At 43.3% G+C, this 13,416-nt stretch overlaps 1 protein-coding gene across 5 annotated transcripts in view; it reads right to left on the bottom strand.

Annotated features, from left to right (window-relative positions):
- Positions 1 to 13,416, bottom strand: part of rxraa (retinoid X receptor, alpha a) — a 100,975-nt gene that overhangs the window by 53,767 nt on the left and 33,792 nt on the right. The window lies entirely within an intron of this gene.

The following is a 13,416-nucleotide window of genomic DNA, read 5'->3' as shown; positions in this document are numbered from 1 at the left end:
TTCAGACTTTTAAAATTCAACAGCATGAGTCATATTTCCAGAGTCTCACCCCTGAACAATAATCCCTCAGTCCTATCAAAAGGTTGCTTTTCTACAGTCAATCTTTTTTTTTTTTTCCAGTGATGCAATAGTGCAGTGCACATTTGCTGTGACATTTGTGCTGGGAAAGTCATTTTCTGGAAGGTTCCTTCTCGAGCGATAAAATCCATATTTCTCCTTCCCGGAGCCTCTCATGGTCTGGATGCCCAGGAATTACGTGTTGAGATTGGCTTGAAGACAGAGGCCAAATAAAGTGGGTGTTACGATTGGCATGGACAGCCGTGCTGGAGAGGAACAGGTGTTGTTCATTGGCTCACACCGATGTGCCCATAAGCTTTGGAGGCTTTCGATTGGTGGACGGAAGACACCACCACTCCAGGAGGAAGCTGCTGATGCAGGGCATGTTTGTGGGCGCAGGTTGGCCGAGGTAAAGAGGGGGTAGAGTAAGGGGGAGGGGGAGGGCACCAGGGAGAACAGACCACCTGGATCACAGGCCTCAAAGGCTGGACTGACAGAGTCAATCTGAACAACAGTGAACAGAAGACAGCCAGTCTGCTGACTTCCCCTCTCTTGCATTTTCACTGGCAGCTCTCCAACGAACACACGCTGTCCAGCAAGACTTTCAAAAGGAACTTCAGCTCGGGTTTTTCCACCAAGTTCAGGGGATTTTTTTTTTTTTTTCAACTCTGCCCAGCGAAAAGGGAAAGTAGATGAAAGGGCTAAAATCCACCAAGAAAAGAACTGAATGATTATTAGGTTTATAAGGATAATGGTATGATTACCAGTTGCAAACTTTAAATGAATAAAAGAAAGAAAAAAAAAAAGGAAGGGTTCAAGTTAAGAAGCTGAAACAATTTTAAAATTCCGGGGAAAAAAGCAATTTCATGGCTTTCAAACTCATGAAGCAATTTAAACTGGCTTCACTTTCTTAGGGTATCATTCAAGTACAAAGGAGGTGAAATTAAATATAGTTTACCATTGAAAACATTCATAAACCTTTATTGTGTTTGACTTCATGATGGACAACAAGTGTTACCAAAAGGCCTGGAGGCTTTAGATGTTATGGAAATCAGATTAAGAGAATGTGTTTTTCTTTTCCTAGTTAAAAGCTCGCTCTTAAAGAGGAACCTGCATTTGTTGAGAAATAATTTTGGGTAAAAAATGTTAAACAAAAAAAACTTCTAAAAACCCTGACTCATTCCTGTTCAAATGAAGTCCATAAAACTAAAAGCCACTTCAGAAAAAAATTCAGGAAATCTGATTTTTTTTTAAGGACACACAGAAAGTATTGTGTTATTTGTGTGGAGAAAAAAAAAAGGTGTTAGCCGCACATAAATTTCGTAAAAAAATAAATTAAATAAATTAAAAAAAAAGACCCCTGATGTGCTAAACACTTAAGAAAAGATCACTTCAGATGGAAACATGTTTTTATTTTCCCCATTCCAAGGAAACAACACATTCAGGACTCATTTACATATCAAAATGACTTGGTAAGGCACTTTTTATTTTTTTCTGCAGTGTAGACAAACAAATACTTATGGGACAATACAGTGTTTGTGTTTGGAAAAAGCCCATTAGGAAGCGTGGAAGTGTGAAAGAGTTCCGAGTGTATTCATGCTGTTTCTGCTCCACGTGGGCTGTCACACATTAATCAACCCTTTTGCTTCTGTCATCCCCGCGGCCTCCCGACTGAGCCCTTTTTACATTACGGAGTGAGGCTGACCTGGGCTGACCCGCACACAACTTACATTCAGATGTGGAGAAACATGAGTTATCACTTCTTTCCTCCTTTATTTTACAATCTTCACCCTTCTTGTTCCTGACATTTCCGTCTTTGGTGTTTTGATTCACATTTCTTCTACCTGCCCTTTGTGACCCCTGCATCCTCCTCCGTGAGGTTGTTTTGCCATGCCTTACACGGATCCTTAGTGTCAAGAGGAGTGTGGGATTTCTGTTTTTCTCCCCTTATTGGTTTTAAAAGGGCCTACTCGGAAAGGAGGAACAAGAGAAAACATTCAAACATCAACAGAGAAGAATGCTCAGCCAAGTCAGCAAACTAATGGGAGGAGGAGGAGGAGGCCACTGACAGATAACTCACACACAAAGAAACAGCTCCTCATTACCACACACATGCTGAAGGGTTTTATTTGGACTCAAACCCATGTGATAGGCCGGAGCCCAGATTCCTGTCTCTCATATGCCGAGAGAGAGAATCTCCTTCCTCCCCTGCCAGGGGAGTGTCAGAGCAGGCCAACAAGGAGGACAGGACTCCGGCGGTCACACGTTGCCTCTGGAGATAAGTCCTGGATCTTTCACAAACACACACTAACACTGGTATCCCACCCACAGAGAAATGATTAACATGCCAATTAGGACCAGGAAGCAGCAGGCCTCGAGGCCTCCCCCTTTTTTTTTTTTTTTTTTTTTTTTTTAAATGCCAGAAATAGAATCCAAACAAGCCGTTCAGAATGCATGAAAGCCCACTGCACACAGGCACGGATGCATATACATGGAGATGCCATAAAGAGATCAACAGATTCTTCACCCACACAATATTCAGATTTAGACGGAATGAACAAACGTGCGTCTCCTCTTACTGGCTATGTCACCAAGTGTCTGAAACGAACAGACACGGATGATGCTGTGCGATCATACAGAAAGAAAAAAAAAAAAAAAAAAAAAAAAGGTTGATTGCCGGAAAATAAAATCCAACAAAAGTCAAACAGTTTAGTTTATTGATCCCGATTTAATTCATCTTCCGTCCGTCCTTTAGTCAGAGAGGCAGTAAACGTCTCCCATTTGAGAATCTGAATCCGGTGAATTTGTGGCGCTTCTGCAAGAGAAATGCCTTTACCAAAGGATCACGTAGCAGAGGGAACACAATCTAGAACTTGACGAGCTGTTGCTTTCTGTTGTTTTGTTTGTTCGAACAAAGTGAAGGATAAAACTCCAGTTTCTAGGTCAGCCAAAAGGGCATTTGTTAAAAAAAAAAACAATGTTACAGATGAATCCACACACACACAAAAAAAAAATCTTTGAATTGACTGAATATGCAAGTTATCAGAGTTGTATGTGTTGAATATGGTCGAGTGGCACACGGAGGCGCGATGTGAGGGACAGCGCTGTGTGGCTGGGCCTGACTGATAGCTGGCTGTGGATCCTGAGGGGCATCGGGAGTTTAATCACCCATAACCGCAATTACAGACGTACACGTCAGACTCATAAAGCACGGAAACAAGATGAGCGCCTCCCTCCTCTCCTCCCCTCGGCGCACATCAGCCAAATTCCACTAAAGCTCAAGGAGGAGCGGGGGAACTGAAAGCATAAGCTCAAAGACAGAGCGAGCGAACGAGAGAGAGAGAGAGATACCCCAACCAAGTGCAGTGCATTAGGAGCGAATTGTGGCGCATTAATTAGTGCTTTTAATACACTTACGAGCCATAAAACAAGTCATTATGCACTCCCTCAATAGCAGCCTTGTCTTGTTGTCGACGTGACGAGGTGTGTTGTGCTACGGAAGATATTTGAAGATCTCTAAGAGCCTTGAAATTCAAGATTCAAAGGACTGTGTCAGTGATTGCACAAAAACAAAACATTAACATATCAAATACACAAACTCCCACACACACACACGCACTTGTGCAGCCAATGTGCACAAGGATGTGCATGTGAGCACACACTCTTAATGATCACATAAAAGCTCGTAGTATACCGTAAGACAGGCCTTAGGATGGATTAAGATGCAAGCCTTTATCAGTGGGTTCCCACAATCCCCTGTAGAATATATCATCTCTCTCTCTCTCTCTCTCTCTTTCCATTTCCCCTATACCTCAGGGAGAGAGCTTCAAGAGACAGAGAAGGAGGGAGGATGGCAGCAAAGGACGGGAAACATAGTTGAGCATGTACGCTAATGGGCAGGCCGAGGGGCGCGAGGTCAACCCCCTTTCACAACTCCGACAAGATCAGCAAACACGATCCAAAGTCGTCCTTGTGCCCATAATCAGCTGAGCACACAAGTTCATCAGGAAAAGGCTCCGATGAGCACGAGTAAGTAAACAGGACACCCTGTCAGGGGTGGCGAGGTTAAATGCTCGCCATCCGCAGAGGGCCCACACACGGCAAGTGAAGGAGGCATCAGGTGATTATTAAAACGCAGCGTTCGTGTGGTGTCATGTGTGACTTCGGTCATGTGTGCTAAAACGTCGCTAAAACCACTCAGAAGGATGTCTTGTTAAAGTTGACAAACTTGCTCGTAATTTCTTTTTTTTTTCTTTTTTTTAAGTGAACAAGATTGGTTCAAAACAAAGCATTCATCTTTTTTAAAGATTCTGTTTTGTTCCCACCTTTTTTTTGAAAACTCACGGACTCGCTAAAGTTGGAAGAGCTTTTGAACCTGGGAACTCAAACTATCTGGGAAGAAAACTTCTTTTTTTTGACTGTTAGCATGAATGAAAAAAAGTTGCATCAATAATAAATACTGAATCTGCTTTTGCACAGAACGGGCATTGAGATGTCTGACAGCACAGTTGGACTGGTATTAAAAACAGCGTACCAAAGTGGGGAAACACTATGAAATAAATACAGACACTGGGTGTTTCTGACGCTACGCTTGTCAAACATTGCAGCAGTATGGAAGAGCATATGGATCAAGTAAAGTACCGAAGCTTGAAAAACTTTTTCAAGATTTTCTGTCTTTTTTTTTTTTTTTCACCAAAAGCTCCCAATGTTGGGTGAAGCAACATTTTGATAATAAAAAAACAACGAGACATGATCCAATACTAGGGTACGTAAGGACTGTTTCATGCTGTTTGTGTCAGAACAGTTCTTGATATTGCTAGATCCTTTTACTGGAAGCACATGGAAGGTTACAAATCTGTTATTGTGACAAGACTATTTGAAGCTTAAAAAGAAAAAAAAATGGACTCCATGACCTTTTTTCAACATTAAACAGTTCTGGGGCTGGCTGGAGAGAGTTTTTAGAGTCCAAGCTGACTCTTTGAAAATTAAAGTCTGAACTCATGTAGATGGTTTTGACAATCAAACACCTCATGTTAGAGAAAATAAAACCAGAAAATGTTCAGTCATCAAAATGAGAAAGCTGAGTATGAAAGTCCTGCAGCTTGGACATTCTTTCCACAAAGCAAAACTCTGAAGCTCCATGACCCCAGAACTGCATGCCTAGTCTCCAGCCAATAGAGGGCCAATTTACACCTTCTGTCTATGATGGTGAAGTGCGGATTAGTGACAAGCTTCAGAAACAACCTCTGAACTCCAGAGTTGACAAAGGTTAGCTGCGGGTCACAAGATCACTGAAGCAGTTGATTCATGGGACGGTGGCTGAACAAGGCATGCCTCTGTCTCCCACACACGTCTCCTTCCATAAATAAGCCGTCCGCCAGGAGCGATGAAACTATATGGACGTGAAAATCAGAGGAAAACATCCCCTTTTCCCCCTCATGGTCTCCCCACACACACACACACACACACACACACACACACACAGACCCGAGTGCGTTTCCTCCACTGTCATCAGCAAGAATCCTCCAACGTGATCCGCTCCGATTGACTCCTCAGCTGCACAATGAGGCGAGATGAAGAGGCCGAGCTGCCCTGTGTGTGAAAGGTCAACCTCTGCTCTGGGCACAGGCGAGCCCGCAGTGTGTGCAAACAAGACAGGCAGAGGGATCAATCACGTAGAACTTATTTAATGGCTGAGTTGGCCAAGTACATCCATCGGAACATGATTAAAGACGAACGACATGGAGAAAAGGACGGAGAGAGACAGACGAGGAGAAAAGTTAGAGAATGAAAGGAGGGGAAAAAGACAGACAGGGAGATGGGTTGAGACAGATGTTTCGATTCACATATGTTAGTTTGACTTTAAAGAGGAAACGTAGAGTTTCTCACACCACAGGACATTCGTGAAGTCACTGCGACCATCTCTTTACTGTATGTGGTTTTGGGTTTAGATTGGGGCTGTGAGACAAATCCTTTTTTCTTTTGTTTTAATTGCAGCTTAATGCTGAATTCAATGGTTAATTAATGTTTAAAAGTCTGTTATTTAGCGTTTCAAAGCATGCACGTTATGTCTATTTGGAGCTACGGTGTGACTGAAGGCACAAAATATCATGTGATTTAAAAAATAAAGTCACAAGTTAATTGTTGGCACGTCATCGCTTTAACGCAGACAGTCCTAGTTTAAGTTTGAATTCCATTTTAAGGATGCTAACGGAAGAGAACGGGCTGGAGCGTGGGAGGGCTTTCTACTTTATACATGTTGTCAAGTTGTTAGTTGTTGTTGACCCGTCTCACTCTGGACGGGTCAGGATGAAAGTAGGATGGTTTAAACAACAACAATACTATACTGTTGGTTTTTTTATTTATTTTTTACTGCTAGCTGGATCCCCAGCACAAAACAAGTGTCCTTGTTGACTTTCCCCTGGCACTATGTCAAAGGTTTCGTAGAACGGCCTCCATGTACATGTGAGGAGCTCCTAGTCAAACTGCGTCCTTCTGTTCGACCTCACTGAATGAGAAGAGACACATTAATTCATTGAAAAAAAGACTAATGCAATCTTCGATGGGCAGTATAAAGAATCAGATTTAATAGTCTTTCATGAATGATTAACTATTATGTTATTTCTTTTGAATATTTACACAGCAAGGCAGCTGAAACGAATGTAGTGTAACCGAGTTAAACATTTTACTTTAAAAAAGATTTAGAAGAATTTTGGCCCGACCTTTCGCAGCTATTCCATGAAAAATTGATTGGACAAAAAAAAAAAAGCAGATCATAACAAGGAGTGGAAAGTGATCCTGCTGATACTCAGATGCATCATTAGCAGCTGACCAGCTGCAGCCATTCACAGCATGATGAGGTAAAAGTTTAAAGGAATATCAAACACTGGAGAGTTCTCAGACGTGACATTTGGATATGTGATTACACAATAGGCTCCACTAAGAGCTTGATAGGAGATAACAGAGATCCGGTCTTCAAACGCGTCTCTTGTCGTGTTTGGTTGGAGGTTTGAAAGCTCACATCGACTGAGAGGGATTCTAATTTCCCCTCATTTTCTTCGACATGTATTCCCCTCAACTTCCTAGCAGCACACAAACAGGAAGGCAGGGCCCTTTGTCTTCCTGGTTGGTGGGCGCTGAGGGAGTTGTAATGTAGAACATGGAAGTAAACAGGCAGAGGAACTACATGCACTGTCTTATCCTGTTCTCAGGTACAGATCGGATCCAACGCCGCTCCAATGAAAAGCTCTTCAAGCCTTTGTGACAGACGTTGAAACAAACGTGACACTAAAGTACGTGTCCTAAAAAAACAATACTATTTTAAACCTTAATCAGAGTCACAAACACCATTGTTTTAAACTTAACTGAAAAAGAAGAACAGAATAAAGTGCCTTAGTTGTTTTAAGTTGTTTTAATTATAACATTGAACACTAGAAGGCTTGTAGTAAGACACTTTCTTGCAAAACAAACTGGCTTCCACGTTACTTAATAATAATAATAATAATGATTATGATAATTTATTTGGCAATACTTTATTTGTATAGCACTTTTATAAACAAGTGACAAAGTGCTCTCTAACAGACAATAAAAGCAAAGAGACGATAAAAGCAACAGACAGAAAATAAATCAACAATGGAATCACAGAGTTTTGTAAAAGACGGTCTTAAGAGGAAATGTAAAACAAGGCACAGACTCTGCAGGTCTGATCTCCTCTGGCAGGCTGTTTCTGGCTGCTCTGACAGCAAAGGCCCTGTCTCCTTTAGCTTTTAGCCTGGACTTTGGAACGGACAGCAGGCTCTGCCAGGGCATGGATGGATTTTTCCCAGATCTTTTTGGGACATGAGTGATTTGACCTCAGCTATATTTCTGACCTGGTAAAAACAGGACTCTGCAACGTTCTTCACTTGCAGCTCCTGGTCAAAAACAAGCCCAAGGTTTCTGGCTGAGGGTTTCACATAGTGGACTCGTTCTCTTAGGTGTGCAGTAATTAACTGTCTTTTTTATTTAAGGGGGGGGGGGGGGGGTGCGCTGATGAACACTACTACACGACTAAGACGAGGTAGAAGTCACCCACTCACTCGTCCTCCTCTGACGGGGTGGAAAGGGAGGAAGCTGCCTTACATCATTTAGATGCTAAGTGCAGTCTGATGTCCAGCATGAAACAGAGGATTCATAAATATGAGCGCATGCCTCTGCTGGAGAGAAAACATCCGAAAAGCTGTTTACACGCACTTCTGTGTCGACCTTTTTCTTCTCCTGAAGTTTTGTCTCCACGTTTAGGAAGGATATTTTGACAAAGATCCTGAATAAAGCAGAGACTCTCCTCTTACAAAAACTGAACTCTCGGTAAACCTGCCAGTAATCTGGATACGACTCTGCTTCCCTGCATGCTCCTGTGTGTGATTTTTTTCTTTGGAATCCTTCAATATTTGATATGGCAGAGGCTATGCAAAACGTCCTGCTGTTCTTAATGTCATCCAGACCTGAAATCCACTGGACATTCTGTACAGTTCCTGTAACAGTGAGATGTATATCCAGCGAGCGCTTTCGTTTCTCTCAATTCAGTGTCAGTTGATTGCAGAAGGGTTTTGAGGAGAGACAGTCATGGAGACGTCATGTGGGCCTGCTTGTCCTAATGTCTAACTACCGCTGAGTCTGTCCTGACATCTGTCAAATTCTGTTTTTGGATGTTTGATAGCCGATGGGAACGTGTTTCAGATCTGACAGCCATGTTATTATCCTGGGTACTGTGTCAGACTTTTTTTTTATTTATTTTTTTGATGAAACTGACTTTTTTTTTTCCTTTGCAGAGACTGTTGGAACTCAGAAGGATAAAATAGAGAGATCAAATTTTGCAATGGTAAAAGGAAGCCAAACTTCCCACCTCTTGGCATGTTCAGCCATCTGGCCAAGCAGCTGAACCCCTGGAGCTCGCCTTTGTGTCCTTTCCTACCTGTTGGCTGGCAAATCCCTTTGATTTATTTTATTTTTTTTATGAATTCAGTGACTGAATCAATGATTATGCACAAGTGATTTGGTTGAAATGATGTGACTCGCTTGAGGATTGTTGATGAGCCAGATTGATTTTTGTTGTTTGAAAATTGGGGCACTGGGAGCCGGATTTCGATCTCCATCCCTCGACATCACCGAGGTCCGATGCCTGACCCACGCTTCTCTTTGCAAATAACAGCCCACGTATGACTCGGTCACTACACGGTTTTTTTTTTCTCCACCAGTTTTAACAGCAAAAGAACGTTTTCAGCACTGTATAATAATGTAACTGTCCCGTGTTTTGAAAAGAAGTGTAATGAAAGAAGAAGGTTATGAAAATCTATCTCTGTTTCAAATCCTTGTTAAACATTAAGCACCATTCGGAGCGTTAAAAGATCAATCAGACACTTTTCACAGCCAACAAAGCGGGCCAAAGTCAACTCCTCGTCTCTTGTCTTCTGATAAGTGTCAACATGTTTGATGATAAGCCGTGCAGCCTGATACAGAAAGGCTGTAAAGCTGAGCTGTAAACGTTCAGCTGGGAGAAGAAGAATACCTTTCAGCTTGTGATTCACATTATGTAACGTGCAGCGCTGCCGGGCTTGGGTATTCATTTTTGCACTCCCACATACATAATGTTTTGGGTTAGTAAGTAATGACTATGCAGACAGGTAGCGGGAGGCAAAATCATCTCAACCTCATTACAGCATAACACCTAATAGTTGTTGCTGAAAAAGCTGTAAATGCTCCTTTAACCCCTGTGACCTTTGGATGGCGAGGGAGGGCAGACGAACAGAAGCGGGTCTATTTTTTGTATTCGTTATAATTATGGAAGTGCTGCATGTGCACCTGCATGCACATCGACAGCAAACGTGGAGCACTCCTGTGTCGCCCTCCCTGCTCGTGTACATTTAGCTCTTGATACTGTCCGTCTGCCTGTCGCATTTTGATTTGCACGCCCTGCCACCGAGCGACGCCGGAATAATGGAAGCGGTGTTACGTCGGTGTCGGGTGAGACGCCGCCGCCGCCACTAAACTAGCCCAGCTGTTGTGTAATCATCAGGCTCAGACACACATGCCCTGCCTTTGTATCGCAATACAGGGAGCAGATGGCAGGCAGGGGTGTAAATAAACACAAATACATGCTCATAATCATCTCGGGTTACACGCAGCTGCTTCTGCTCGCGTTGCCCATTTTTACGTCGACGTCCTATAGAGTCACACGCTGATGTGCTCGGGAGGGTAAACAAACAAATCACAGCTCGGATGCCAAGCATAAATCATTTTCTGCGGCTTGAGTAACGTTCAGTGTCAGCTCTCCCGATCACTCACCTTGGGGGGGTAATTGCTTCATTTAAAAGTCTTTTTGAGCACAGCTGGCAGGACAGAGATTAAGACAGGACATAAACATTCGCAGTTAAATGCAAACTGTAAAAAGCATTAGCTCCGTCGCAGCTTTTCTTTCATGCATTAAGTGCTTGTCCCGCTGTCGTCGTCGTCGTCTCCCGGGGAGAGGAGATCTCGACTTGGCGAGCATTAGCAGTAAGGGACTAAATGTTCCCGGGGGCCTTGAGATGGTTTCATAATATTTAGCACAAAACTGTCACGTCAATGATTAACTCCTTCCTGGGCGAGCCTCCTGCTGCCTTAGGAGGAAGCAAGGACAGAAAAGCAGGTAAGACAAAACTCATGACATCTATGAACGATTCAAAATATTTTTGGGGAAAAAAAGTTCAAATAGCTCACTTTTACATTTAAAAAAAAAAAGTGTTGCAGCCAGGTGAAACAAAAAACCTATCACAACACAGGCACAAAGACTCAAACAATAGAAACCACAACATAAATACTTGAGTTCATCAGGTTATGGTTACTATAAGCCAGGTAACTAGAGGAAACTAAGGATGTATACAAATGTCCATAAAACCCTGATTTAAAGGCAGGGGAGGTCATTTTCTCCAGATACACGTTTGAAGATGTTATTATAGTTTAGAATAGAATCATATTACCAACACATTTTCCTCATCTTCATTCCTGCTGAGTTTAGTTCTTTTAACGGTAAAAACATGTTTCCCTCCACGTCGGCCTCACAGTCCCCTCGAAGGTTTTTGAACCAGCAAATCTTATCAGGATGAGTCATAAAGGTCCGACCAACTGATCCACACCAGCCTGATAAATAACTCAAATATCAATGCTGAGCCATCCACTTCTGACCCTGACTCCTCCCTAAAGGGGGGGGGGGGGGGTCGTGGAGATTGCAAATACTCTGAGACACTGTTCAGCAATCATGAGACTCAATGAGCTCGATGTCAGTGACTGTAATGGACTTGTGGACTCGATGCCCCCTCGGCGTTTGGTGCGCCCTTCCATCACTCAAAACCAATCGACAATGAAAGGTCAACTTTTCTGCCACAGTTCCCACTCCGGTCTCCCTGTGCCAAGAGCCCATGGGTGGCAGAGGGTAAGAGCATGACAGAGTCAAAGGTTTAATCCAGATTTTTTTAATGTTTTTTTCTGGATTCCTGATCATTTAGAATCTGAATATTTACCAAGGCCCTTATCGATCAGTGAGATTCTGCGAGTGCAATTAAGCCCAGAGATTTTGGAGAAAATGTCGACGATTGCACAAACTATCCATTCTGTATTAGTGAGCAGAATCTGACAAAGACGGCACAGCTGATTCGTTTGTGCGATAAAGGACGTTCACATGAATCGATGGTGTTTCTTTCTTGAAATATTATTTTATTATTGCATCCATTGCCTTCAATTCCTGCCATTATTCAGTGTCCATCTGTTCTTTGAGCATTTTGGGCTGCACGTGTTGTGCATGGAGGGTGAGTAAATGGCCTGAGTTAAACAGTAAGCTGTACTGATTACACTGAAGATTGTAGGACTGTTTTCCAGGCTTTCTTACTTCTTCATTGTTGTCCTGTCTGTTTGTTAAAACAGGGGCTAAAGCTTCAGTGTCACTTCTGCTGCCACAGGCTGTTCCTCCAGGACCGCCTGCTTCTAGGACCAACACAAAGTCCCGACAAGATATTTCCATTAGCCGCTGCATTAGCATCCCCCCCACCCCCACCCCAACTCTTTCTCCTTCTACAGGCACCTCATGAAGCAGCTCTCTGAGGAGAAAGCACTGGGGAGTTGGAAACACTTCCACCTCTCACATCCTAGCATGTGCAGGTCTGCATTAGCACACTCGGTTGGGCCTGTTGCTGTGCAGGACAGACATGTGACATTGGGCGATCACAGGGCTGCCTTCGACCACCTTCACCCTCCACCCTGCAACCCCTCGGTTTCTCGGTTTGTCCCCAGTGGAATCGCAGAGGCGTAGCCTGAGCAGGCAGGGGAGGCAGGTGCTTCCTTTCTGACCTTCAGCTTCATGAGATCGGCTTAAGCGACGTTCGGATCAAGCGCACGGTTGTGCAACCTCTTCTTCCCCCATTGCCACGCTGGCTATAATGCCAAGCGTGTCGAATCACTTTAGCATCAAAATACCGACAGCCCCCCTCTCCCTGCTCACTCCTCTCTCTCCATCCCCAAATATCCCCTTCAGTCTGCCTCTCTCTCCCTCTCCTCCTCCAGGGGTGAGACGGGTGCACACAGGCCGATGATCTGTAGCTGTCGTTGCCCTTCAAATTCCCATCGACGAGGACGAAGTCAGCTGACCATAGTGGGGTGAGGAACAGCGAGAACGGACGCTGACGGCATCAAGCTCCCAGTCGTCTCTAAAAGGACACCTGAGCTCTCTTACCACCTACTTAACACAGGCCAGTGCACAAACATGGAGCGGATGGAGATGGACACGTACTAACTCTCTTTGCATTACGGTGACTCTGACAAGTAGCAGATACGAGAAAGAAAAGGAAATGAAGTCGGGTTGCAGCCAATTTACAATTATGTCTGTCCAGTCTAAATTAGCTCTTCAGCAATTAAATGGATTTGTGTTTTTAGATGAGCATAAACAAAGTCCCATATTAGTCTAGTGTTTCACCCCTCAGGCATTCATTTGATTTTCTTTACAAGCCCATGCTGTCAGCACACAGCACTGACTGCAATTCTTCCCGGAATTTTCTCAATGTCTGACCTCCCAGTTTAAATTTTGATTCAGATTTTCTCTCTTTAAAGAACCTTAGTTGAGAGCAAAAAAAAAAGTTCTTTTTTTTTTTTTTTTTTAGCAAAGTTTCAATGGAAGTTAAATTTTATGCTATGATGAAAGAATAATTATTATTAGGCTAACTATTTCAGAAGTGATTTTTCAAAACTTCACTGGGTTTCACAACCATCTCTTATTCTCACATGAGGGTAAAAACCTGCTTTGCTTCCTTCAGCTGCAGCCTCCCAGACTCCTCGAGGATGTCTGAATTACCC

This window comes from Symphodus melops, assembly GCF_947650265.1.
Source record: "Symphodus melops genome assembly, chromosome: 16".
Classification (NCBI taxonomy): Eukaryota; Metazoa; Chordata; class Actinopteri; order Labriformes; family Labridae; genus Symphodus; species Symphodus melops.
Note: the sequence above shows the minus strand (reverse complement) of the source record. Positions and strands in the feature narration are given on the sequence as shown.